The following is a 27192-nucleotide window of genomic DNA, read 5'->3' as shown; positions in this document are numbered from 1 at the left end:
ACAGTCCACAAATTGTGCTGCAAATGTATGAGATCTTCAAATAAAATAGTGCCAGTTCTAAAGAATTATGCAATGTTATGTCTGTCTTTGATTTATTGCTTTTTTTTCGCTGTTGGAATTTGTTTTGAACTGGATCAATCCTGTCAACAGTTGTCCTGTTCTTTATAGGCTCTGCAAATAATCAAATCTAAATACATTTGTAGTTACCCACCTTGTCATATATAGCTGGTGAACAATCTATTTCTGGTGAGCAATAAAAAAAACCCATATTTTTAAGGGCTTTGATTGGATTTGTATTTGTTGCTGCCTTTGGCTCCAGTACAACAAAACATCCAAATATGTTTCATTGCTCTCCTGAACTGAAGCTTTAGAAAATAGTTTTCTACTTCTGAAGAAGTCTTACAGAGGAACTTAGAAAGCTTTCTTTTTCTTTTTGTTCTTGATCCCAAGTGCAAATATTCTCTATTCATTTTAAGAAATTTATGCAATAAAAAAGCATGAAACACATTTATATCTCTTAAATTTGGCCAAGTAAAAAATGAATATCCACAATGAAAGTTACTTCTGAAAAATTTGTTTGAAATTTCAGTCATCTTTCTAATTTTATTTTTTTTTGCTGAGGTTTTTAAAAATGTGGCATAAGCATTTTTGTAAGAGGACTTGTGACGGCACAGGAGACCCACGGTGGAGCAGTTTGGTGAAGAACTGTAGCTTGTGGGAAAGACCCACACTGGAGGAGTTCATGAAGAACAGTCTCCCGTGGGTGGGACTACACGCTGGCATAGAAGAGTGTGAGGAGTCCTCCCCCCGGGGAGAAAGGAGAAGCAAACACTACCTGTCATGAACTCACTGCAACCCAATTCCCCGTCATTCCCTTGTGCCACTACGGGAATGCACGAGAGAACTTGGGAGTGAAGTTGAGCCTGAGAAGAAGGGAAAGGTGGAGAAACAGTGTTTTAAAGATTTGGTTTTATTTCTCATTATCCTACTCTGATTTGATTGGTAATAAATTAAACCAGTTTCCATAAGCTGAGTTTGTTTTGCCAATGACAGCAATTGGTGATTGATCTCTCTCTGTCCTTATCTTAAACCACACGCCTTTTGTTATGTTTTCTCTCCCCTGTCCAGTTGAGGATGAGACTGATAGAATGGCTTTAGTGGGCACCTGGCACACAGCCAGGGTCAGCTCACCACAAAAGTGAATTCTATTCATTCTTTCTTTGAGAAAAGTTTTCGTGAAGACACTTCCACAGCAGTAGATTTTGGTTGTACTCTGCCTGAAAAAAAAGAGTAGGCTGATGAATGAGTGCTTCAAAAACCCTGAGTAACTGAAAACATTTTCAGTTTGCAACACCATTCTGAATGCAACCTTAATAACAGCTGTTGATAGCTCTTCATCTATAATATATAGTATTTACACCCATTTCTGTTATGTTTAGAACAGTTATAACCACAGTATATATTTCTTTCAGAAATCTATTTTACTTCAATGTTTTTGTTTCATAGTGTAGAACTTCCAACTATTTTTTTCATGATATCCTGAAGCAGCTAATGTAGCTGAAGAACATGTATTTACTTTGCTTATTAAGAATACAAGTATTTTCTTCCTTTGTGGAAATTTTGTATAATTGTGAAATCTTTTTTCATTCTTTGGGTATATATGTTATATCAAAATTATTAGAATCCATTTCTCTAAAGACTGCAACACAGAAATCTGAAAAATCTTACAGGTTTGGTTCCTGCTGAGTTTCACAAACTCATGTCTTTTTTATGGTGAGAGAAGTTAGTTAATCTGAGAATTTTACTACTAACTGGACGATTAAACCATAAAATACAGCTAACCTCTTTCTGAGATGGCTTTTCTTTCCTGAGGTGCTCTGTGTTCCATCACAAAGAGCTTGTGAAATGGAGTAGCAGTCACTTGTTATGCCAAGACGTGGGAGCTCCTGAAAAGATTAAGTCATGCTTTCTTTTGGAAGACAAGGGCAAAAGAGAATGTTACAAGCTATATAACACCAGAAGGTTTCTTCTGATAGGCAACATGATGTTTACAAAATATTTGAGTATTAAAAATATATTTAAAAAATCATAATAATCATCATCTTTTGGAAACATGGAGGTTTAGGAGGGACTTGAAAGTTTTACAGTTCTTTAAAACTCCTTACAAACATTCATGGTAAGAAACAAGCACAAAATTCAAGCTGTTTTAAAGCGAGAATTGAAGACTAAATGAAGATATCACAAGCTTGAAAAATAATGCTTCTGAGGAAACTTAGGGTGTTTCGTATGTGCATTTCACATCTCTGAGCACCATCTTTGTGCTGTCAATTTTTTTTTACTTTTCCTTTACCATTTTCTTATACAACCTCCTGAGATGAGGTTAATAGGAATGGATTTTTTTTTTTTTTTAATTGTAATTTAGTCCTTGCTTTGTAGGGAGAAAATTAAAGAGCAATCCCATAAACCTTTTGACATCTATAGTCTGTTTGGATTTTGATTTAAGCAGTATTGAAATATTATGTCTCTTTCTGCTAAATCAGACATCTAAATGCAAAATCTTAGGCCACAGGGACAACAAATATGGCATACTACAGGTAGCTCTGTCTGCCAATCAACTATATTGGTGATTTATATGTCTGAAGTTTCTTTAGTAATGTAAACCATAAAAAAATTCAACAGTATGTATTAGACTTTTACTGCTGCTACACCTTCCAAGGTCTAGGTTTATCTATTCTTCTGTATTCATTTAAATGAATCAGAGAAATTTCTGATGTAAGAGGTGAGAAATACTTGTGAATGATTAGATGCTTATTTATTAAGCTAATTCTACTGCTGAGCTATTGGGAACCTTGTTACAAAGTCCAAATAGTACAACAGGATCGTAAATGAAGTAAATCATGTCTTCATCAGAGCCAGCCTTATTTGTGTCAGTTGTGGTCTTAGTTAAAGACATACCTACTAATTATTTTTTAAATAAGAATATTTATGTATGATACTTTAATTCTAAATATCCTGATATAATTAATTTAGTGATACAGGCTTGCTTTCATATCCCACTTCAGCTAATTGTCTCAGGCTGTTATTTAAAGTCTGCCTCCTAAACACAATTTATCCTGTGGCTAATATGGCTAGCCTAATAAAATTAAACTATTAGACTAATCAAAATTAAGTCTGTTCCAAAAAATCCTGGCTTATCTCTAAATAGATAATTTAACTATAGGTAAAGATGCAAATTGCTTGGTTTGTATTTTGCTTAAAGGCTGTGGGGAAAAAAGCCACCTAACCTTGGTGAGGATTCAACTGTTAGCATTTGTCTGTCTACCAGATCTCATTCTGTCACTTCATCTGAAACTGGTGGTCCTGATGCCCTTGCAGCAGCTGCAGCAAGTGTCCTTGCTTTTTCACTTCTGTAATACTTTCTTGTCTCTGCTCTCAGGAAAGCTTTTAAACAGAAAGTGAAGATGAAAGGCAATCTCTGTTTTCAAAATCAGTTCTTAGGGAAATATCTCTTGATGCAGTCTATTCTCATTACTTCTGCTGGTGCTCATCAAGCATCAGTATGGGGCTGGTGCTGTTTCATATCTTTGTAGGTGACATGGACAGTGGGATGGAATGCACCTTGAGCAAGTTTTCCCACAACATCAAGCTGAGTGGTGCAGTCAAAATGGGAACAGATGCCATCCAGAGGGACTTTGGCAGGCTCAAGAGATGTACCCGTATGAGCCTCATGAAGCTCAACAGGGACAAGTGTAAGTCAAGTCCTGCACCTGGGTTGGGAAAAGCCCAAGCACTAATCAGGCTGGGTGGAGTCTGGATTGAGGTCAACCCTGATGAGAAGACTCTGGGGAGGTCTTACAGTGGCCTTCCAGTACCTAAACGGGCCTACAAGAAATCTGGAGGGGAATTTTTACAAGGATATGTAAGTATGGACAAGGGGTAATGGCTTCAAATTGAAAAAGTTTTAGATTAGTCATTAGGAAGAAGTTCTTTATTGTGAAGGCAGTGAGGCACAAGAAAATGTTGCTCAGAAAATTTGTGGCTGCCCCATCCCTGGCAGTGTACAAGGCCAGGTTGGATGGGGCTTTGAGCAGCTTGGTCTAGTGGAAGGCGTCCTTGCCTGTGGCAGAGGGAATGGAACTAGATGATCTTTAAGGTTCCTGCCAACCAAGCCGTTCTATGGTGATATTTCTGCACATCTTCAAGAGGATGACTTGTAGTTTTGTGTTACATTCCAGACTCACTAACAAGTGGACTGGGTGCAATTCTGTTTGTACAGTTTGATCTTTCTACATTCAAATCTAAAAAACATATTTCATCTTCAAAGTGTATATATAATGGAAAAAAATTTGACAGACTCCTGGTAAAAGGGAGACTGCTGGTAAAAGGGAGGTCACTGAAATACTTCTGGGAATCAAAGCCAGCCTGGGTTCAGTGGGGATTTATGTCTGCTGCCTCTTGATGATACTTCACATAGTTTTATAATGGTAATGGCATCCCCTGACATCAGAAAGACATGCTCTCGTTATAACATGTATACATGGGTAGCTAAGATACAGGATGACAGAAAAAAGAGAGAGCAGTATATATTGCTGGAAAATCTAGAATTGCTTCCAAAGAAATCCATTCCTGCATAATAAAGTGGACAAAAGAAAATCAAAACCAAACAAAACAACAAAAAGAAAATATAAAACTATGGATAAAAGCAAAACAAGAAAAGAAGGTCTGTGGTTCGTTTTTGAGACTTATGATGGAGGTTTTTTAGGGGATTTTTTATGCTCTTTGAGCCTCACACTTTCTTTATTCTCTTCTTTCTCGCTTTCTATACTTTCACTCAAGACACACATATTGCACAATTAAAAATATGATATGAAAGAAAGGATAAATGTCATAATCCAAAACAGCTAACTTAAACAAAAATAAAAAGGTGGCAACATTTTTTTCTGTGGTTTCATCACAGGTATTAAGCATATAGTTTTATTTACCTATATAAGGATAACTCTGTTGGGAAATAGATCTGTGGAGGACTATTATGTGTCTGATCTGTACATACTGTATGTAATGTGACTTGAATTACAAAATTAAAAGAACTACATGAACTCAATTATAGCATGAACAATACTATTTCTTCAGTCATATTCATCTAGCTAGTCTGGAAAGAGTTTTATAAAACAAGAATTGTTGGAAAAGCTAAATATAAAGAACAATGTAGTGTATGACTGTAGTTATGATGTTGCTATCAGAAATACTGGTATATTGGAAGGCATTATTCTACTTGAATTACAGACAGCAGAGGAAACTAAAATTAAATTGTTCAATTGTGGTCCCTTCTGAAACAGTCTTAAATGGAAAAGCAGGAGAGACTGATCTCTGAGAGGGTACTGGGAGTCTTGATTTTTACTTGTCCCTCTTCTGCAGCACTTTGTAACATTATTCAGGACTAATCTTCAAGTACATACAAATTAAACATTCTAAACACTCCAAAGAAATATGTAAACCCTATGTTTGCAAGAAAGGAATGAATATTTTGGGTGTCATATTTCATAATTCCTTACTTACCCTCCTTGTCTTCTGAGAATAGGAAGGGTTTTTTTTTTGTTTTCCAAGAGGCTTTTTTTTTTTTCCCTGTATTGACATGCTGTCTCACACAATGTTTCTGGCACAGATCAAATAAACAACCAATAATGAAACTTATCAAACAATATTTTTCTAAGAATTCCAAATATCATCTTTTTTGAATTCCATAAAATGACTTTATAAATCTATTAATTTAGCACAAAGGAATTCACAATAACTAGCTGAGTATGCGTTTGCAGATGGCTTAAGTTTTGCAATTGCAATGAAAAACATTTGTATATGAAATAATTAGATATAAATATTACCAAGAAATATTTTTTCTAGAATGTCTATATAAGACAGTTAAATTTGATATCTTTGCTTACATATTATGTGTGAGAGAAATGTAAGATGGCCAATGCTTATCTATCAGGCTAGATAAGCCTTTCCTTTTTAAACACACTTCTTTTTTGAAAACAAAACAGGTAAAAAACCCCTATGCTTAGATTGGTGATCATGGCCTCAGTGCAGGTCCATTGGAAGGAATAACACAGTCATGTTGTACTCAGATGCATCCTGGAGACTACTGCAAGTTAATTTTTTTAACCTATCTGCATATCTTTTCATGCTTCTGCTTTCTCTGACAGCAAATCTAAAGGTATTTATTTTCACTGTGAGGACTCTTTTTGTCTATTTCCATAAGAAAGAGAAATTTCTCATATTTATTACCAAGTTCTATCTCTGATGGACCTACAGTACTAGTTTCTGTTTATTACTTGTTTATTACCTACCATGTTTGACAAAACAACTGGGAAAAGAAGGTGACGGATTTTTGACAAAAAAAGGATAGAAGCTATAAAAAGGGAGGGCTTCCATCCTTCTGGGAGCAGGAGCTCACAGGAAAGATTCTCTGATGTTTACTGAAAAAGGTACAAGCTCCTAAACACCTAAGAAAAAATAAAATTTAAAAGAAGCTTAAGGACAGGGGAGGAAATACATAAAAGAAAACCTTGTAGAAGGTTTTTTGGGTTTTTTTGGTTTGGAATGCTTTCTAATGATAACAGACATAAAGACTAACATATGTGCTTCAACCGCTTTTAATCTCTGAGCTGAAATATCAATCTGTTATGGAAGAATCACAGAATGCTTGATGTTGGAAAGGACATTTTGAGGTCATCTTGTCCAATCCCCCTGCTCAAGCAGGGTCATCAGTAGCAGGTTGCCCAGGACCATGTCCAGGTAGCTTTTGAATATCTCCAAGGATGGAGACTTCACAACCTCCCTGGCCAACCTGTGCCAATGCTTAGTCACCTCCATAGTAAAAATGTTTCCTAATGTTTGGAGAGAACCTCCTATATTTGTGTCTGCCTGACGCGTCTTGTCCTGTCACTGGACATGACTACAAAGAGCCTAGCTCTGTCCCCTTTGCACCCTCCATTCAGGCATTTATATATATCGATAAGATCCCTCCTGAGCCTTCTCCAGACTAAACTTCCCAGCTCTCTCAACCTTTCCTCTTCTCAGAGGTACTCCAGTCCCCTCATCATCTTCCTGACCTTCACTGGGCTCTCTGCAGTATGTCCATGTCTCTCTTGTATTGGGGAACCCAGAACTGGACACAGTACTCTGTGTGTGACCTAACCAGGGCTGAGCAGAAGGGAAGGATCACACCCCTCGACCTGCTGGCAATGATTTGTGCAATGCAGGCCAGGATACTATTCACCTTCTTTACAGAAAGGACACATTGCTAGCCCATTTGCAAGTTGGTATCCACCAGGACCCCCAGGACTTGCTGAGGGTACACTCTGTCCTATCTCATCCGGATCATTAATGAAGATCTTGAATAGGATTAATCACCCACTACTGATGAGTACATCACTAGTTACTGGCCTCAAACTAGACTTCGTACCACTGAACACCACCTTCTGAGCCTGACATTTAGCCTGTTTTTAACCTACCTTAATGTCCGTTTGCTCCTTCAGCCCATGCTTCATAATCTTTAAGGTCCCTTCCAACCCTAATCATTCTATGATTCTATGATTTTCTTTATGAGAATCTTATGGGGAACACTGTCAAAAGCCTTCCTGAAGACTAAGTAGACAATATCCATTGCTATCCTCTCACCTTCCAAGCCATTCATCTTCTTGTAGAAGGTTATCATGTTGGTCAAGCATGACTTCAGTTTGGTGAATCCACGCTGACTTCTCCTTACGACGTTCTTGTCCTTCACATACTATCATGTGTCCTATCACCTTTTCAGGTGAGGGTGATTGGCCTGTAGTTCCTTGGATCATCTTTCTTTTCTTTCTTGAAGGTAAGTGTGACATTTACTTTCTTTCAGTCTTCAGACACCTCTCCCAATCTCAATGATTGTTCAAAGATTATCAAGTGTGGCTTTGCAATAACATCTGCCAGCAACCTCAGCACTTGTGGATGCATCCCATCAGAGCTCACGGACTTATGCATATCCGGTTTGCTTAAGTATAATCTGCCCTGATCCTTTTTTTGCCAGGATTACATCTTCCTTGCTCCAGCCTTTCCTTCTGGTCTCTGAGGCCCAATATTCCTGAAGGCTGGTCTTGCTAGCAAACACTGGGGTGAAGAAGATATTCAGTACCTCAGTCTTTTCCATGTTCTGCATCGCCAGGTCCCCTGCCCCAAAGGCCTTAATGTTCTTGACTTTTTTCTTGGGATTTATGTACTTACAGAAACCCTTCTTGTTGCCTTTGATATCCCTTGCCAGATTCAGTTGCAGGTAGGCTTCAGCTTTCCTAACATGAATCTCTGCATTGTTGGACATATGCCCATAAGTTTAGATCTGTGGGTAGGGGAATCTAAGTTTATGAGTTATTTGTGGCAGTCAGAAGGGTTTCAGACAAGTCCAGTGTAAAGTCTTCCATGGATAAGCAATCAGATGTAATATAAAATTCAAAAGTGTGTAAAATATGAAATAGGTATATGTGTACTGAGATTTAAATAGATCTTGTATGCCAGGGTTCAAGCATGAGAAGACAGAAGGTTAGAAAAAGTACTACTTGATCATTTAGAGAAAAGGGAAAATATTTGAGTAGGTTAACCCCTACATGTAAGCATATTAGAACTTCTCAGTAGTATTTAGTTTTATCTGTTTCATAGTTAACTAAAAGACTTGCCATATAAAAAGGTAGGTTTAATTTAAAGAATAGATAGCGAGGAGAAAAATCAGATGGCTGAAATTAAAAGAATGGGTCAGGATGAGCTATTTCATAGCCTCTGAGGGTTGTTAAGAAAAGATACCAGGGCAAGAATAGTCCTAGGAATACATCAGATCAAAAGACTTACCACAGAGATTAATAATAGGAGTCTGTATAGGGAAGCTGTCTTATGATGCTGTTGAAATTATCACCGAGTGGCTGTCATCCTGGAAAAACAAAAGATATACCTGCAGAATATGCTCGAAACTACTTTTTTTTTTTTCCCCTCTTTTGCCTTATTATATTGCATAACTGGTGTTACTTTTGTAACTGTACACTAACTTATAAGAAAACTTCTGTGGGAAATATCACTGATGCAAAAAATACACACCTGAGGCCCACTGTAAGTGTGGGAGAAATACCTAATTCTGTCTTGGGAAAGGTAGAACATTGGAAAGTCATATTCAGAGGCATCATGCAGTGAACAAAGTTTCAGCTATCTCTGTATGGGGTCATTGTCTTTGTAATGGCTTCCTTTAACTTCTCTTAAACAAAAAATGTAAGAAAGAAACAGTACTATCGTACTGAAGAGAACCAGACCTGAAAGAAGCCATCTTTTTCCTTTATCACAGAAGACATCCCTTTTTTATATCACAGAATCAATGTACTCTGGTGCAGAATATCACTAGTAGAATTTACCTTTCCAGCAGTTAATCAGTATTTGATTGTCTTGTCTTGATGATCCTCTCTTTCTTTCTCTGCTCCACCATGTTTACTGCTTTGCTGTTTCAATTACATATAGATGACTACTGTCCAACAGGTAAATAAATTCTAGCCAGGGGAAATGTCTGTTTCATTTCTTTCAGGATATTATTTTTTCAGCTACTATTATTCAGTAGCCGAGCCATAAATAACATTTTACTTATCATAACTAGAATGTGTGAAGCAGAATTATTCTTACGGCATGTGGTTTAGTAGAAAACTGGTTTAAGTAACACCTAGATTCTATTGGACAGACTGAAAATTTTGATTCAGAGGTTCCATCCTGACTGACTTTTCACCTAGTCAAAAATGTTTAGTTTCTTGCCCTTTTTGAAGGAAAACAACAACAACAAGAAGACACCTTGGAAAACATCTAAGTTCTGTTCTCCACCAGTTTGGCCTGAATTATTCTGGAAGCAAAATTAAGTAGAAATGCTTAGGGATTCACCAGAGAGGTTCTTTTATTCATGAAAATTATTATGCAAATTTCTGATTTAAAGAAAGAACTGATAAAAAATACTCAAGTTGTAGAAAACTGGAAACTCAGTAGGGATTACAGTCACATGCTGTACTCCTTCATCCCTAGTACTTTCCTTATGGGAACAAATAATTGGATGATTAAATGTGATCTGAAGTAACGACCTTCTGAATGACTCCAAAAAACATGCACCTGGGAAATTTAAGTGGTATACTAAATATCTGTAAGAGTAAGCTGAAAGTGGTAATTACACTAAAAGCTACTGTAATTGTTAGGGGATCAATTGTCAAACACTGGCACACTTAAGAAAAATTAATGAAAGATCAGCAAACAGGCTCACGTGACTTCAGTGATTTGCTGATAATTAAGGACCAGGTTAGAAGGTAGTGTGAGGAAAATAAAAAGCTATTTAGTTTACTTTCATTGAGTGACATTTAGAGTCTAGAGACAAGGATGCCATATAGGACAGTGTTAAATGCCTCGCACAAGGCACCAAATTTTTCAGGAATAATTTGCCCTTAGTGAAGCCATGTTGGCTATCACCAATCACCCTCTTAATGTCTATGTGCCATAGCATAGTTTTCAGGAGGATCTGATCCATGATCACAGAATCACAGAAGAGTCGGGGTTGGAAAGGACCTTAAGATCATCTAGTATCAACACCCCCCTGCCATGGGCACGGACACCTTACACTAAACCGTGCCACCCAAGGCCTCATCCAACCTGGCCTTGAACACCACCAGGGATGGAGCATTCACAACCTCCCTGGGCAACCCATTCCAGTGCCTCACCACCCTTACAGTAAAGAATTTCTTCCTTACATCCAATCTAAACTACTCCTGTTTAAGTTTTAACCCGTTACCCCTTGTCCTATCACTACAGTCCCTGATGAAAAGCCCCTCCACAGCATCCTGGTAGGCCCCCTTCAGATACTGGAAGGCTGCTATGAGGTCTCCACACAGCCTTCTCTTCTCCAGGCTCAACAGCCCCAACTTTCTCAGCCTGTCTCCATACGGGAGGTGCTCCAGTCCCCTGATCATCCCCTCGAGGCCCTCCTCTGGACTTGTTCTAACAGTTCTATGTCTTCCTTATGTTGAGGACACCAGAACTGCACACAATACTCCAAGTGAGGTCTCACGAGAGCAGAGTAGAGGGACAGGATCACCTCCTTCGACCTGCTGGTCATGCTCCTTTTGATGCAGGCCAGGATACAGTTGGCTTTCTGGGCTGCGAGTGCACACTGCTGGCTCATGTTCATTTTTTCATCAACCAACACCCCCAAGTCCTTCTCCTCAGGGCTGCTCTGAATCTCTTCTCTGCCCAACCTGTAGCTGTGCCTGGGATTGTTCTGACCCAGGTGTAGGACCTTGCACTTGGTATGGTTAAACTTCATCAGGTTGGCATCAGCCCGCTTCACAAGTGTGTCAAGGTCCCTCTGGATGCCATTCCTTCCCTCCAGCGTATCAACTGAACCACATAGCTTGGTGTCATCGGCAAACTTGCTGAGGGCGCACTCAATCCCACTGTCCATGTCACCGACAAAGAAGTTGAACAAGACCGGTCCCAACACCAATCCCTGAGGGACACCACTCGTTACCGGTCTCCAGCCGGACATCGAGCCATTGACCACAACTCTTTGCGTGCAGCCATCCAGCCAGTTCTTTATCCACTGAGTGGTCCACCCATCAAATTGATGTCTCTCCAATTTAGAGACAAGGATGTCATGTGGGACAGTGTCGAAGGCTTTGCACAAGTCCAGGTAGATGACGTCAACTGCTCTGCCCCTGTCCGTCAATTTCGTAGCCCCATCATAGAAGGCCACCAAATTGGTCAGGCAGGATTTCCACTTAGTCAAGCCATGCTGGCTGTCACCAACCTCCTTGTTGCTTTCATGTGCTTTAGCATGCCTTCCAGGAGAATCTGCTCCAAGATTTTGCCAGGCACAGAGGTGAGACTGACAGGTCTGTAATTCCCCGGGTCATCCATTTTCCCCTTCTTGAAAATGGGGGTTATATTTCCCTTTTCCAGTTGTCGGGAACTTCACTTGACTGCCATGATTTTCCAAAAAATTATGGCCAGTGGCTTAGCAACTTCATTCGCCAGCTCGTTCAGGACCCGCGGATGTCCTGCGCCAGACCCTTCAGGTCCCATGGACTTGTGTACGTTCAGATTCTTAAGATGGTCTTGAACCTGATCCTCTCCTACAGTGTGCCTAAGGTATTCATTCTCACAGTCCCTGTGTCTGCCTTCCAAGACTTGGGTGGTGTGGTCAAAGCATTTGCCAGTGAAGACTGAGGCAAAGAAGCCATTAAGAACCTCAACCTTCTCCAAAACCAGGGGAGCCAGTTCTCCTGATAGCTTCCAGAGAGGGCCCACGTTGTCCTTGGTCTGTTTTTTATTTGCAATGTAATTATAGAATCCTTTCCTGTTGTCTTTCACATCCCTAGCTAAGTTTAATTCTAACTGGGCCTTAGCTTTCCTAACCTGGTCCCTAGCTTCCCAGACAACATCCCTGTATTCTTCTCAGGCCGCCTGTCCTTGCTTCCACCTTTTATAAGCCTCTTTCCTTCAGAGTTTCCTCAGCAGCTCCTTATCTGTGATATATGATCCTGCCAGGCACTGAGGTGAAACTAGCTGGTCTGTTGTTCCCTGGGTCTTCCTTTCTTCCCCTTTTAAAAAAGGGTGGGGGTGTGTGTTATTGTCCCTTTTCCAGTCAACAGGAACTTCACTGGACTGCCACGATTTCTCAAATATGATTGATAATGGCTTGGCAAATTCATCTGCCATTTCCCTCAGGACCTGCAGATGTTTTCCATGTTTCTATTTGATTAACGATCATCAAATTACAGATTTTCTCTAGCTACAAATTTTGAAATATTATATGAACAGCACTCTAAGATAACAGGATTTTGCTAATTTTTCCACAGAAGAAGAAAGCTTCCATTCTTGATGAGTTTTTCAACGGCTAGATCAAAAACTTGGATTTTTAAGATTGTTGTGTTGCATTCATAGGTTTTCTGAAAATCTAGATCTTACTGGAGTTATAAAATGAAAGTTTTGCACTTCTGCAGACCAGTTCCTGAGCTGGTTTGATGGTGCTCAGTGCTGAAAAGTCTGAACTGTGACAGTATTCACGTGCTGGTCATTTTGGCAGAAGTACTTAATGCATACAAATTCCACTGAAGTGAATGGGACACATTTGAAACACCAGGCAATTTATGCCACTTAAAGTAGGGTAAGATCACTTCATTGAGAAATACATTTCTCTGGAAATTTGCACTCAAGTTATATAAAAATATAAGCTTTCACTTAGCTGTTACTGAAGCCACCATCTGTATCATGAAATTGAAGTCTGACACTACACTATTGCACTTTGTTTAGTAGACATTTTTTTCCTGCATTCCAAGTATCAGTCAAGAGTCAAGCACAAAACAACAATCTAACACAGTTTCATTACTTTTACTTTTTTTCTAAGAGATTTATGGTGAAAAAGTTGGTAACGGGAAATCATAATCAACTCAAAACTGTTCATAAACACATTGCTAAACTCACTAAGAGCCAGAAAAACTTGTAACAAGATTAACTTTGTTGCAGCTATGCTTCCACAGCAAGGATCTAAAATTTTAGTCTATAGACCTGAGAAATTCTGAGTCACTTTTGCATTTTTTGCTGATGTCTTGTAATTCAACCCACTGCAGAACTTAAATAAATTTAATTTATGACCCATCATGAAAAATGACCTCCCTCTCTCCTCTTCATCCTTTTTCAGCTACATATTTCCTACATAATCATTCCATGTTTTTGAGTATCCACAGATTGCCTATATCTTCAGTAGTGAGCTAGGTTTTTAAAGGTCTCCATTTGCAATTAAATAAATTCTCCAAATAGACAATTTAAATTCTTAACTTGTCCAATTGAATAAGTGGTTTCCATGGTGATGAACCCCATAAATTCTGAGAAAGATGGATTCAGATGATGGTTGAGGATGACACGTAAACTTTGGACCCATTGCAGTGACCTTTTAGGAGAATCTGCTTCTGTAACACTAGTGTTCAAGTTCAGTTTTATAATCAAGACCGCATTTTTGTCTGCTATAGGCTTCTTTATTTTCTGCAATCCATTGTGGCTATAAAACAAAAGATAATATATTCTGTCAAGAGCATGAAATAATGCTGCTAGGTAATAGAGTTTGAAATGTTTACAAACCAATAAATGAAAACTGCTCTATTAATATGAATGAATATTGTCAAATTCTGTCATGATAATTGCTACATGCATAATATTGCACAACAGAGCTATTTTTAGCATATTAGTTACAGGTTTTATACACTTGGAAAGGCAGTGACTGTTCATAAGTATTATCTTCTGTTATAAAAATACATTCTTTCACATTCTTTCATTAGTGTTAAAGACCTCATCCTTTAGTGAGCTAAGTCTGATTTTTAAACATGGAAAATATAACAGTATAGTTACCATGTTCTAAATAATAGATGCATTTGGACTGTTGACCCAATAAAGAGAGTCATCTCCTTCACACTGCCAATGATGACAAATAACTTGCTGCCTTTCAGGAAAAGCTATCATTTTTTCTTTCTTTTGGCACTGTAACCCAGTGCTTCAGTGTGTCCTTTCACAAAGTAGGTGTAGCTAAAGTCTATTGACAGATTAATTGTCTCAACAAGCACACTATGAAGGCTGCTATGGGGAAAATTAACTCCATCTTAGTCAGACCCAATAGAGAAACCATTTGAAACAAAACCTGAATAAGTAAATGGAAATAGGTCCTGTCATCAGACACTGAATACATGAATATTTATTTGTTTGAGATAAGTTATAAATTAGTCATTGAATGTGTAAAGATGGCATCTACTTCTTTGTGCAATGAAAAGTACTCATTTAGTCCGCTACCAAAATTCAAAAAAAGGCACATCTCCGGATTACCAGATGCTATTGAATGCTATGCAGCCTTTTGGGGGGTTTCTCATTGCTCCTAAATATACATGATGATTGGTTCTGGGAATCTGAAACCATCACATAAAGCTACACAGATATTTTTAAAGCACTGTAGCAAAATTTTCACTTTAACTTATATGAAGTAAATCTGTGAGAGAAGCAGAAGAGAAATTCACAAAGAAGGAAGTGTTTTGCAGCTTAATCAATTGCTGATGATTTGGTAGGAGCTGCAAAAAACACATTGCTACGGAAAAATGGCTCACAATATAGTGAGCTGATGCTCTTTTTGTATGTAGTTTTCGTTGTCCCAAATAGTCTATATGGAATATTATAACTCCAAAAGGATTCGCATTACAAATAAGATAATCAAAAGAGTGCCCAGATCAAATTTACATGGGTTACAAGTAGGATATGTGAGAAAAATGACAAAAATGTAAAATGAAGTAGAGATACTAAAAAAATTATTATTATTATCTTCCTGACAGAACATAAATTGTGGTGCAGTTTTGGAGCTTTAGTTCTGTATAATTATAGAAAGAAAACAAAAAAATAAAATCACCTTTTGGAACATTTGTTCATGATGTCTTCTATCTTGTGACCAATTTGAAGACCAATCCATTGTATCTTCAAACAAATTCATTTCTAAGAGCTGAAGGATAAAACAAAGATATAATCATTCATTTCTAAGAGCTGAAGGATAAAACAAAGATATAATTGGCCAGAGAATATTATTCAGACTACTAAAAATATGTAAGTTATTTCAACCTATAGTAATAGTTCTCATTCTAATGAAAATCTGTCACACAAAGTTTTGCTTAAACTACCTTTGAAATTTTGATAGTTAGAGATAAATTCACTATAAAGAATAGTCTGTGGTGGGCTGAGAAGATTCATAATCAGAAATAGAGTAATACAGCAGATATAGCATGCAGTTGTACGTTGTAAATGAAGGAGGACAGTTAACTTCAAAAGCTTAAAAACTACTTCTTGTAATCTTCCTTTCTAATCAGTTGACCAGATTTCTCTCTCAACAAATGATAGGACTTTAGCTCTGCCACTTTAGATTTCCATGAAAACGTAACTCATCCATTGGGATCTTCTGGAAGAACTGGCTTGTTATTTGCTAGATTTTTCATACTCTAGGAGGAACATTTTTAGACTACATCTAGGAGACTCAAGTACATGCCTCTCATAAACTTTTTAAAGCCAATACAAACTATTTTATTCCACTAATTGAACTTCCAGGTTGCAAAACCAAACCTTAAACTTTTTGCAAGCCTCTACACTATATAGCTACAACATATTTTAGAAGTGTATCCAGGCTTGTTTGAAATTCATATCAGCTGAGGACATTCATCGTATGTCCAGGTATCGTTTTCTAGCAATTATCTATGATGGTGTCTAATTTTCCTGGTTTCAGACTTCAGTCGAAAGATCATCTTTTTTCTTGTTCTGGCCATTAAAACTAATTCACTTTCTCACGTATCTTCCTGTAGACCAGACCTGAATCTCATTGATTGATTGATCAATTATGCCAAATTTGAGGCTCACAGGAGTGCTATAAAATAAGTTTGTGTGTTTTGTTTGTTTAATATTCTTTCATGGTTGCCATGTAAAAGCCTTGTCAACTTTGAGTTTTCCTTTAAGGAGAAAGCACCTTAACTACACACAAGTGCTTCAGTAATAGCATATTTCAGTGAATGTCATTAGTGAAGCAGTCTCCTTTCTCCTATTTGATATTTCCATGCCTCCATATCTCAGGATTATGCTCACCCTTTTAGTTACAGCATTTCACTCTTCATTTCATTATCTGGTTTTGACCCTTAAAACCCTCTCAATGTCACTGCAATCCAGAGTGCAGCTCTTCTCATAAGTATGACCTACATTCTTACTTCCTGGTGTCTGAACCTGTATTTGGCTACATCAAAGCTTCAGTTACCCAAAGAAATCCACCAGCAGCTTGTCTCTTCATTATTTAACATTCTACACACTTTCACATCACTGTAAATTTTTACCAGCATCTAGAAAACTTATTATTTTCTTTAGAAATATTTACTTCACCAAGCCAAGAATAAGTCTAAGGCATCACTGAGGAAAAAACAGATCCTTTGTGGATGATAATCTCTCATTTACAATAACTTTTGTAATCTACCAGTGAAGTAAATCTTAATAAATTTAACTTGATTTTATCAAGTTAAATTTCTCTTTATCTTGCTTACACAGGTAATGAGGTTCATATTTAGTTGGGTTTTTTTCCAAACTACTTGTAGTTTTAATACAGTGTATTTATTTACTTTTCCCTTATAAGAAAAATTGTCATTTTGAACTAAGAGATTCACTATATTTTTCACCTGTTTAACTGTTTTCTGATTCTTTTGATGATATTCCCATGTTCAGTGACCATTACTGACCAACTCAATGTCCAGATTTCATTTTACCATTTAGTTTTAACATTATGAGGCTCCAAAATTTGCCAAATGAACTGATTTATTCAGAGAGATTCATCAGTCCCAAAGTGCCCCTTATTGGGACAAAATGTCAAAATGATGAACAAAGACAAAAGAGTCTCTTTAAGCATGACCACTATAAAAATATAAAATGCAGATAGTTTCCAATGTCTCAGCCTCTTGCATGCAGACACATATCAATAAATTGGAACAGGAAGTAAAAATTTAATGACTCTCTTTCTGGCAATGGGATACAGTTCTGCAATGTGTCAAATTTTCAAACACAACTTTTTGCCATAGACCTTAACTGAATTACCTGTTCTAGTTTGATATAAAGGCACAATGTATGGCAATATCTCTGTATAAAATGTAGGAAGATGAAAACAAAATTTCATTACTATAAAAAGAAGACCTTCTTCAGAAAAAATATTTACTCAGATTAGGGGAAACAACAGCCTTAACAGTCAACGTCTTCTTTACAAGATGATTACAGTGTCTCTATGGCCCAAAACAAGAGTCTTGTATACTCCCCCTTTATTAAGGAGTGTCTAGATGAAGCCATACTTCAAAGTCAGTATGGGAACACAGAGACTAACCATATATTTTTTACAATGAGATAAATGATTTTTCAGGAAAAAAGTACCGTTGTTAAAGATAGAATTATTGTGAAAGGAGTTATAATTGCAGGTTCTTAAATGGGATGATGAATATTGAATTATGTACAAATCAAGGGATGAAAAGATGCAATGACAGGAATTTTAGTTTTCCTAGAATCAGTCCACATTTTTCCCCCTTATTTTTCACTTCACTTAAAAACACTATGCCATACATTTATGAAAATATTGATGGATCTGACAGCAAACATATAAACTACAAGACTCATCTGGGGAAAAAGATAGAGTGAATTACTTCTTTTGCTCTGGTGTGGCACATCACCTAACCATACAATGTTGAATTGACTATGTAAATTACAAAAGAAGATACACATAAGTCAGAAAAATTCTTTGTCACATTGTAAATGCATACAGTGGTGTTTGGCTTGCAAACAAAACATGAAACTGCTGCCATTTCACATAAAATATGGTGACACTGGGTTATTTAGTTTTTGAGCTATTTCATCAGCATGAAAGATATTCTTTTTGAGACAGAAGGACAGAATAACTAATTGAATTCATTCACATTTACTACTTGCTTTGTTGCATATATAATTCCCAGATTCAAAGGGAAAATGAAGTTCAGGCCAACTTTTTCTCTCAGCTTTAAGCATAAAACCCTCAGCCTAACACCTTTCAAAAGGCAATGAAAAATTTCAAGTTTAGTCAGCATTTCTTTGTGTCAGTCTTAATTCTTGCCAAACACACATATGTCCTAGCATTTAAAAAAAAACAAAATATATTTGTTACAGTATACTTTTGTACTTCAGAAGAAGGAACAGTTTTCCCTTTCGTAAATGCAACTTTACTTTCTTTTAAAGGTAGTGTTTTTATTAGGACATGGTAGCAACAAAGAAGTACATTATAAACATTTATCATCTAAGCATTGCATTTATTGATATATGTTAGTACCAATGAAAAATGAAAGGTTATAACGGTTCACTGACTCTGGATCATCCCCCATAAGAGCAAGAAAACTTGGTTATAGAGTGCCCAAGTTGGGCATTATCAATTTATTGTGTTTTAAATGCACTCTTTGAACCTTAAATAATGCTGAGGGACAATTTAATCTCCTGCTGTAGTTCCACTGAAGTGAGTGGAATTGCACCAACAATTCAATTTGTCTCTTTGTGCTTGTGCATTTCTGCCTGTACTTGTCACAGTTTATTGTTAGATTTACTTCTGTAACTATGAAGTATGTTGGCATCATAATCCAAATCATAGAGTATATAATAAAAAGGCATCTCAAAAGCCATATAAATAAGAATTCACCCATTTTCTCCAGCCATGAAGGGAAAGCAGTCTCTATCTATTTATCTTCTTAAAGCTAAGTCCAGTACACCAATTGTTTTACCATGATAATGGGAAGATGGAAAGCTCCCAGCCATTCTGTCTGTGACCTGTCTTTCCTTGAGTGATTTTCCTAAAGATCAGGCAAAATTCTGACCAAGAGTTTTCCCCTGTGATGGGAAGGAAGGGTCAGAAATGACAGAGCAGGGAAGAAATAGACAAGAATTACACTGATTTAGAAGAAGCAGTAAGGTTTTTTCAGTCTGTTCTTCATGACTTTTGATGCTCCAAGAGACATGTCACCACATTGGAAGAATTCTCTAGTCCTCCTGCTAAAGAAGTGTTGTTTCGCACTTTCTCTAACACGTAAACCAAACACAATGTTCCCCTACAAAATTTACATAAGATGGAATTAGAGAAACTCTATGTACTCCCAGAAAACACTTGAGTGAAAGCTAGTTTATCTCTCTGTTGCCCTTGAGAATATGTATATATATGTATACAGAGACTCATACATCACTGTGATTGGAATTATAAGAAGGCAGACAAAACAGGACAGCTTTAAACTTTAAATTTCACTAATTGATTAATTACTAGAACACTACTTGCAAATGGTTAATTCTTAAACATTCTTAATTTTAATCAGTACATTTACAATACTGTTGAGATTAACACTTATGTACTAAATTATACACATATACAGACCTGATCTGTTTAGTTAGCACCAATACCTGTGATCCTTGGTGGTTCTTGTTCATTAATTTTTTCACTTAGGCCTTATGTTTTTACGCAGGTAGCTATGATTTTGATATTGCTTATCTGTTATTTTTTCATTTTTTCCCAGCCATTCTTCTTGTACATTCAGCAGGATGCTTGCCTATTCACAAGTGCCGTGAACTTGCCTTTTCTTTTGGCAGCTTCTTGTTGTTTGAGTGCTAAGTTCAACTATTCTAATCTTCATTTTCCCCACTGGTGGTTGCACTGCTCACATATGTATATAGAATGACATTCACAGTGTTACAGAACACTTGCATACACTTTTTAGTTACACTATTTTAATATATTAATACTAGTTCAAATGAAGGATGCTTTCATAGGTCCTTTGTTTTGGCTACATTCAAACATGTCTTTGTTTTAGCTACATCTAAGTGGAATTAAGTTATGTTATTGCTACTGTGGAATAAACGTATACATTTGGATAGCTACCGTGTAATACTAGTGTGTTGCACATCTACACTTCAGTTTGCTTCACTTCCAAGTGAAGCACAAAGAATGTCCCTGAAAAGTTACTAGTCATTGTAAAAAAACTCTGATACTTGAAGTGCCAGTAGTATTTTCCCTCTTAATTAAACTCCATGACAGGTTCCTTCTTTTTTCTGTTTTACGTAAATATGTTGGAGAGCTCATGCAAGAAATGTAATGAGCAAAATCATTCTCCATCATTGCTGAAGCTTATGGCATATACAATTTTTTCAGCATTAAGGTTTGGTCTGTGTTCTGTCTTTTCCTCTTTCTTAGTCTTTCTTTCACTCTGTCAGATAAAAATCCTAGGTTATAGGATGTTAGGTGTTAGTTGGCCTGCAGAAAATCTCCCTCCTACAAGTAAAACAGACATTGTTATAAACTTTTCTCTTTGTTCTGAAAAACAAGATGCAGGACCGTACTGAATTAGCAGCACTGGAAAAATTCATCTCCTGTATTCAAGGCACAGAAACGTCTGATATTTCCTACCACCTAATTTCAGAGGCCTCTGCAGCTTTTTGCTGTTTCCCATCTCTGTGTAAGGAAAACAATAAACCCAAAATCAACATCAGCAAGAAAAAAACATCATTTACAGGGAACATATCCCCTGGGTTTCCTAGTGTGTCTTATCACTCATGTTTGTCTTCCAGATTGTAAACCCTGAAGGGAATGGATTGTTCTGATATCTGTGTGTTGTGCAAGGTTAAGAATACAGTGAGTGCTGAGCAAACAAGTAAACAGTGGTCAATCACAATCATAAAAGCCATCCAGACAAAGATATATATATAAATTTCTTTGTATAAACAATGTCTAGGAGTTCAAAACTTATGTTCTCTGTCCCATAAGTAGTATGACCCTAAAATAACATCATGCCTTCTGGAGGCATTTCTTTGTTTTTAAATGAAAGATGCTAATGATTAATTCGTATTAATCCCCCTGATTTATTTGTGATAACATTAAGCTTGATGATCTTAGATTTCTTTAATTAGGGTGTTACAATTTTAAGGCTTACTTTCAAGGACACTTGAAATACTACCATTTTACCTACCTGCAGTTCTGTATAGAGCATTTAGCAACAGCAACAAAAGTTCTGTAAGAAGAGACATTTCCTTTATTATTATCTGAATGTTGCATATTTAAAATTGTAGGAAAAATCCTTCAAAGAGCTGTATAGTTTCCTTTTTAGAATCCAATGTCCTTGGAGATTTATTTTTTTTTAGTACATCATTCTGTGATATATTGCAGCAAAATGTAAAAGAGACAAGAGAAATAGAAAACTGATAATGTTAAAACATGATAATCTAACATCTATCCTGTGTTCATTTCACAGATAGTAGTAAATGTCTCCTGAGATCATTCCATAGACAGGGTAAGAAAAATCAGTGTAAGATCAGACTATCTGGTGCATTTGCTCCTTTTTGTTATTCCAAGTGTGACTACTGTACCATTCGTTACTTAGGAAGTATCAGAAAAACATTATAAGTCTTTGCTTTCTGTTCGTGACTGAATCATATTTGAATTACTTTGAAATGTTATACATAGATGAAGAAGACTTCATGTTTCATTTTCTTTGCAGACTTCAGCCAGCATAATTCAGCTTCACTGTAGTTCTCAAAAAACATACATGGGAAAGTTACATTTATTGGTTTGACGGGATAATGCCTGTGCGTCAAATATGTCTACTGCAGGCCCTCTGAATACTCCATTCACACTCAGGCAGATAGAAAATCTTCCAGAGCTACAGTTTTCAGCTTTTTGAAAGATTTTTAAAGGTGTTAGTACCCAAAGAAATTGAAGGTGGTACATTCCCTCAAAACTCACAGAAGACAGACACTTTCATCATGGATCAATTGAATGATCCCTTTGTCTCATGGAAGGAAATTGTCTTTTCTAGTAAACGCTGATTTCAGGGACTCTAGATAGACAGCCCCCATGAAGGAAGTGATAATGTCCAGGCAGCAAACATGAGAGAGGTGGGGAGATTTCATTTGGAAAAGGGTAAGCAGGTCAGGTGCAATGGTGTAAGTCATGCCAAGCTAAAGCTGTCTTTGGGCATAACCAATGTTAATGATGGCTCTGAGCTTTCATTTTCCATCTGGTCTCTCATTGGGGGTAGTATTGAAGCTCTACTGGCTAAACCTTGGCTTGCAATAGGCTCTGGAGCTCCTAACCCAGTACATGCAGCCTGCGCCAGTGCTAAATGCTTAGTACATTTGTAAGCCCCAGCTGCCTACAGCTGGGCTAATCTACTCCAAGTAGCAGAGGGTATTGCTGGAATTTTCGGTAAGGTAATATAGAAATCTTGGTCTGGAGTATAAGGTGAACGGAATTCTTTTATATTTATCTGTTGAAAAATAGCTTTTTTTTTTTTTTTTTTTTTTTACTTAGGCCTTCATAAATATTCATTAAGATCACGCCCTGGAAATCAGTGCATTTGTGTGCCTTCTGTCCTTAAATCTATTTTCAGCATGAGAAGCAACACTACTGTCAGAGATATGGAGCTTTCATGCAATTTACTCTGGAAATTACAGATGCTGGAATACCCAAGGCCTGCCAGTTATTATGAGCTCATATGGTAAAGAATAAAAGCTTTGACCTATATGAAAATTAAGACATAGAAAAAAGTGGGCTCACTTTTGGAAAGAAGAAAGATGAAGCAGTTCTATTCCTAGTTCGTTTTCAAGAAATGGTAGCAAAGAACTGCTTCAGCAATGGGGTAGACTGTTTAGGATCACACACAGTGCTTGGTAGAATAAAGCTGTCATTGATCTAGAGGACATTTTTGACAGATGAATTTGCTACCCTACTTGACCCTGCCATTTTTTTGTTGTATGTGATAATTCACCACTACTGCATGTAAAGAGCCCCTATACTGCAATTAAATATCATTGGCAGGAATTTTCAGCCAGAAATACTTTTTGTACCTGTAATAAAAAGCATAGCAGTATGAATAAAAAGCATTGCTGAAATATTCTTGCATCTCTTACTAAACCTATATGATGGGATATGTCTATCTATGTCATATGTTTTGTATATGTGGAGGGATAAGGAAAAACTTGATAGCCAAGATCTTAAAGGTACTGAATGGAAATGAATGTAAGTTGCCTATAGCTGAGTTCTAAGATTAGATTTGTCTCTTGGTACAGAAAGATATAAAATAAGTTGCTAGGTTCCTTTCGGAAGTGACTTTTTTATTCATATTTTTTAATCCTTCATCGATAGGTAGAGTAAAAGGCAGGTAGAGAGAATCTGGAGAAGCCAGCTTTAATTTACTGTGAACATTTCCTCATCAAAATCAGAGGAAGGCTACCCTGAGTCTTCGCCATCACTGCTGCTTTACCTTACCTAGTTTTCAATTAGTTCAGCCTCCTTTGGGCTTCCTGAAGCAAAGATCAGCCTATACCATGTTGCTTTGGTCTCATTTCCTACTCACAGAAATATGCTTTGCAGTAGGAACTGGATTTAAAAACAGGCAGAACAAACAGATGAAGACAGAGAAACTTAGATTAAGAAGGTGGTAATAGACAATATGTTTTATGGTATTCTTGATGTTCTGTAGACTGGCCACAGTGTGAATGTGGCTATCAGATGTGATATTCAGAATTGCCCATAAGAAAATGCATGATGTTAATATTTTTAAACTGAAAATATAAATGTATATACTTTTGAATATGTGATAAGGAGAAATTAAAACATTAAAAATAAAATTAATAAGCTATGATGATAAGTTAAAAATTCCTGTGTGGGCAGAGACATTTTCTGCCTCTCAGTGTTTGATGTCAGAGGACAAGAGATTAAGTGGATCACAGCATACATTAATTTGATACCTTTTTATATTTTCCAGTTTGTTGATTCCTGCTTCATCCTTCTGTTTCACAGGATATACAATATGCTAGTACAGATAAATAACAATGTATAAATCAACTACTAAGTATAAATAATATATGCTAATACAGATAAAGTGCAGTGTACTGCTTTCTGCATAAGCACTCTATTGGACTACAATTTAAAGCACAGGATTAGGAAGAGTTTTTTAATGTATTTTTGTATTTGGTTGATGCTCTTTTTATTTTGCACTTGTGTTGCATACTACAATTTCATAGAAAAAAAAAACCAAGCCCAAATAGATTTGCAACTTTTGTGAAAATAATTTACTCTACTAATCCAAATCTCTTAAAATTGTGAAAACATTTAAAATTGTAAAACAAAACATTATTCAAAATAATTGAGTAAAAATATTGAGTAGATTCTTTTAAGATATTATACATTCAATAATTACTAGCTATGATGAATAAAAGAGCATATACTTAGTCTGTACAATAGTTTGTCTCTCCTGACACTGTGGTAATTGCACCTATTCACATAATCTCAGTATTTAATATAAGATGGAACCTGTCTTTGGTAAAAAGAATATATATGTTTTATAGAAGTCCATGAATATCTTAAATATTCTAAAAATGCTAAATGAAACAAATCCAGAACTCTTATCTAAATATAAGGAAAATATTTAAAAATATCTCATATATTACAAGTTCCAAAGTGGTGGGAGAATAGATGGCTAGCATTTCTGCGCAAAACAGACTCATGACCATCTCATGATTATAAACCTGCTGGCAATAAATTTCCACAGAATATTGCCATTTTAGTCATTTACTTACAAAGTCAGGATATTGGTGTCACAGATTTTTTTTTTATGGTATGTCTTCTTTAACTAAAGTAAGAATGTGTCAGTCATCATCATGAAACCAGGGAAAGAAAAAATCCTCATATGGGAGTTCCTGAACAGCACAATTACCTTAAAAATAGATGTAAAAATGCTCTATAGAGCAACATGTTGAGCTCTGGTAGTGTAATACTACTGTTAGAGGCTAATGAACAGCTTCAGTAAACTTTTGAAACTGAAAGTTTACTTTCAGTTTCAAAAAGTCTCAGTTTCAAAAGTCTTTCAGTTTCAAAAACTTTCATAAGCCCCAAAAATCAAATGCAGCCTTAGAATTAGTATACATTTTTTTCTTCCATGTCTTCCACTTGAGAATCACCATGTGTTCGACACAAAGTAAGTCTTTCTTTAACCATTAAATGTTGTGTTCCTTTGCTACAAGAATCATGGAGAGTCAGAAGATATTTGCAGACAGCTGGTGCTATACTATTTTTTTTTTCAATAAATGGAGAACACAGGATGTCTAACCTAAAGTCTGAGCTTCAGTCTGCCATGAGAAAAATTGTCACACCACATTAGACAAAAATGGGGATTCTATTAATTTCATTGGGAAAATTACCTGAGTTAGAACTAATCTTCTTCTGATGATATTTGATCTGAATCAGATGTCCAAGCTGTTCAGTTCTCTAGCTGAATGAACAATTTTTCTGGTGCATGTGAAAGAATAGTGAGAGGGTGAGAACAAGAAACCATTTGGATAAATGAGGCAGCTTCTTTTGAAGGCAGCACTGATCTACAGACTACGTTTCCCTTTTAAATACACAACCCCATGGTGTGGAGTCACATGGGGAACTGCTTGTGTTTGTAACAGCCCCCTGTGAGAGGGAAGAGACTTCAAAAATTCCACACAAAATTTTATATCTTGCCAGAGGAAAATTTCTGACTTCGGTCTCATTGGCTTTTTAGAGAACACTGAAGAATTGCTCCATGTACATCAGTTCTACAGATACTTATTTTGTTCCCTCTACACTTCCTTCTCAGTTCTTTCCTCAGCTTTGAGTTAAAACCTTTTTTGTTACTTCTTGTTTTTCTATTTTTTTTAATTGTCTTTTCCTTTCTTCTTTTACAATTCTTGATAGTAAACTAGGCTTAAAGGTTATTGCAAGTGCATTCCATCATCATGAAGATTATTTCTGTGATACATCAAGAGAAGAAATCTAAACAACTACAGCATATGCCTGTGTTTGAAATTAGATCTATCTGGCCTTCTGTTGTTTTCAGAGCTCTCCACAGTTTCAGTAACTTCTATGGGGGATGGTGTAGCTCTAGTGAGTAATTACTAGAAGACAGGTTTAAACATAGAGTAACTCTCTTGAACCATAACTATCTCTGTGGAGTGAACTAAAGTTACATGACAAGAAACACATGTGTTATCAGTAAGGATTATGGCAGGCCATATGTATGAAAAACATACTTGATTTTTTTTTTTTTTTTTCCCTGGAATACAACTGGTTGAAATCTGATGCTGTGTTCTGCAGTGTAACAGCAACTGCACTACTTCAAAGCATAAAGATAGAAGGGCTCAGTAACAGTGTATTGTGTCACTGTCCAATTAAGAAAAGCAAAATAAAGTTCCTGAAATAGCTTTCAATTAACACTTATTAGGTGCCATAGTATATTTAGTTTCTTAAAGGGCCATTAATTGTTAATATACTGCAATTAGCCCTTAAGTATGTGATTAATATTCTGTTAAATGCTTATTTAATGTTATTTGGCATCCATTACCAATGAATAGATATTTAATTAAAGGCTGCTTCCTCCTTAGCAGAATGGCTGGTCTCCTTTTGCCCCTTCCATGATTACTTTCTGCTATTTGTTTTTCTTCAGACCATTGCCTTTAAGGTTGTAGAATTATTCTTCTCCTTGTGGTTCACTTGGCTAAGCAGAAAATAATCAGTTTTTTAGTCCCTGATACCTATTC

This window comes from Psittacula echo, assembly GCF_963264785.1.
Source record: "Psittacula echo genome assembly, chromosome: 2".
Taxonomy (NCBI): Eukaryota; Metazoa; Chordata; class Aves; order Psittaciformes; family Psittacidae; genus Psittacula; species Psittacula echo.
The sequence above is the reverse complement of the archived record's forward strand: the minus strand, read 5'-3'. Positions refer to the sequence as shown.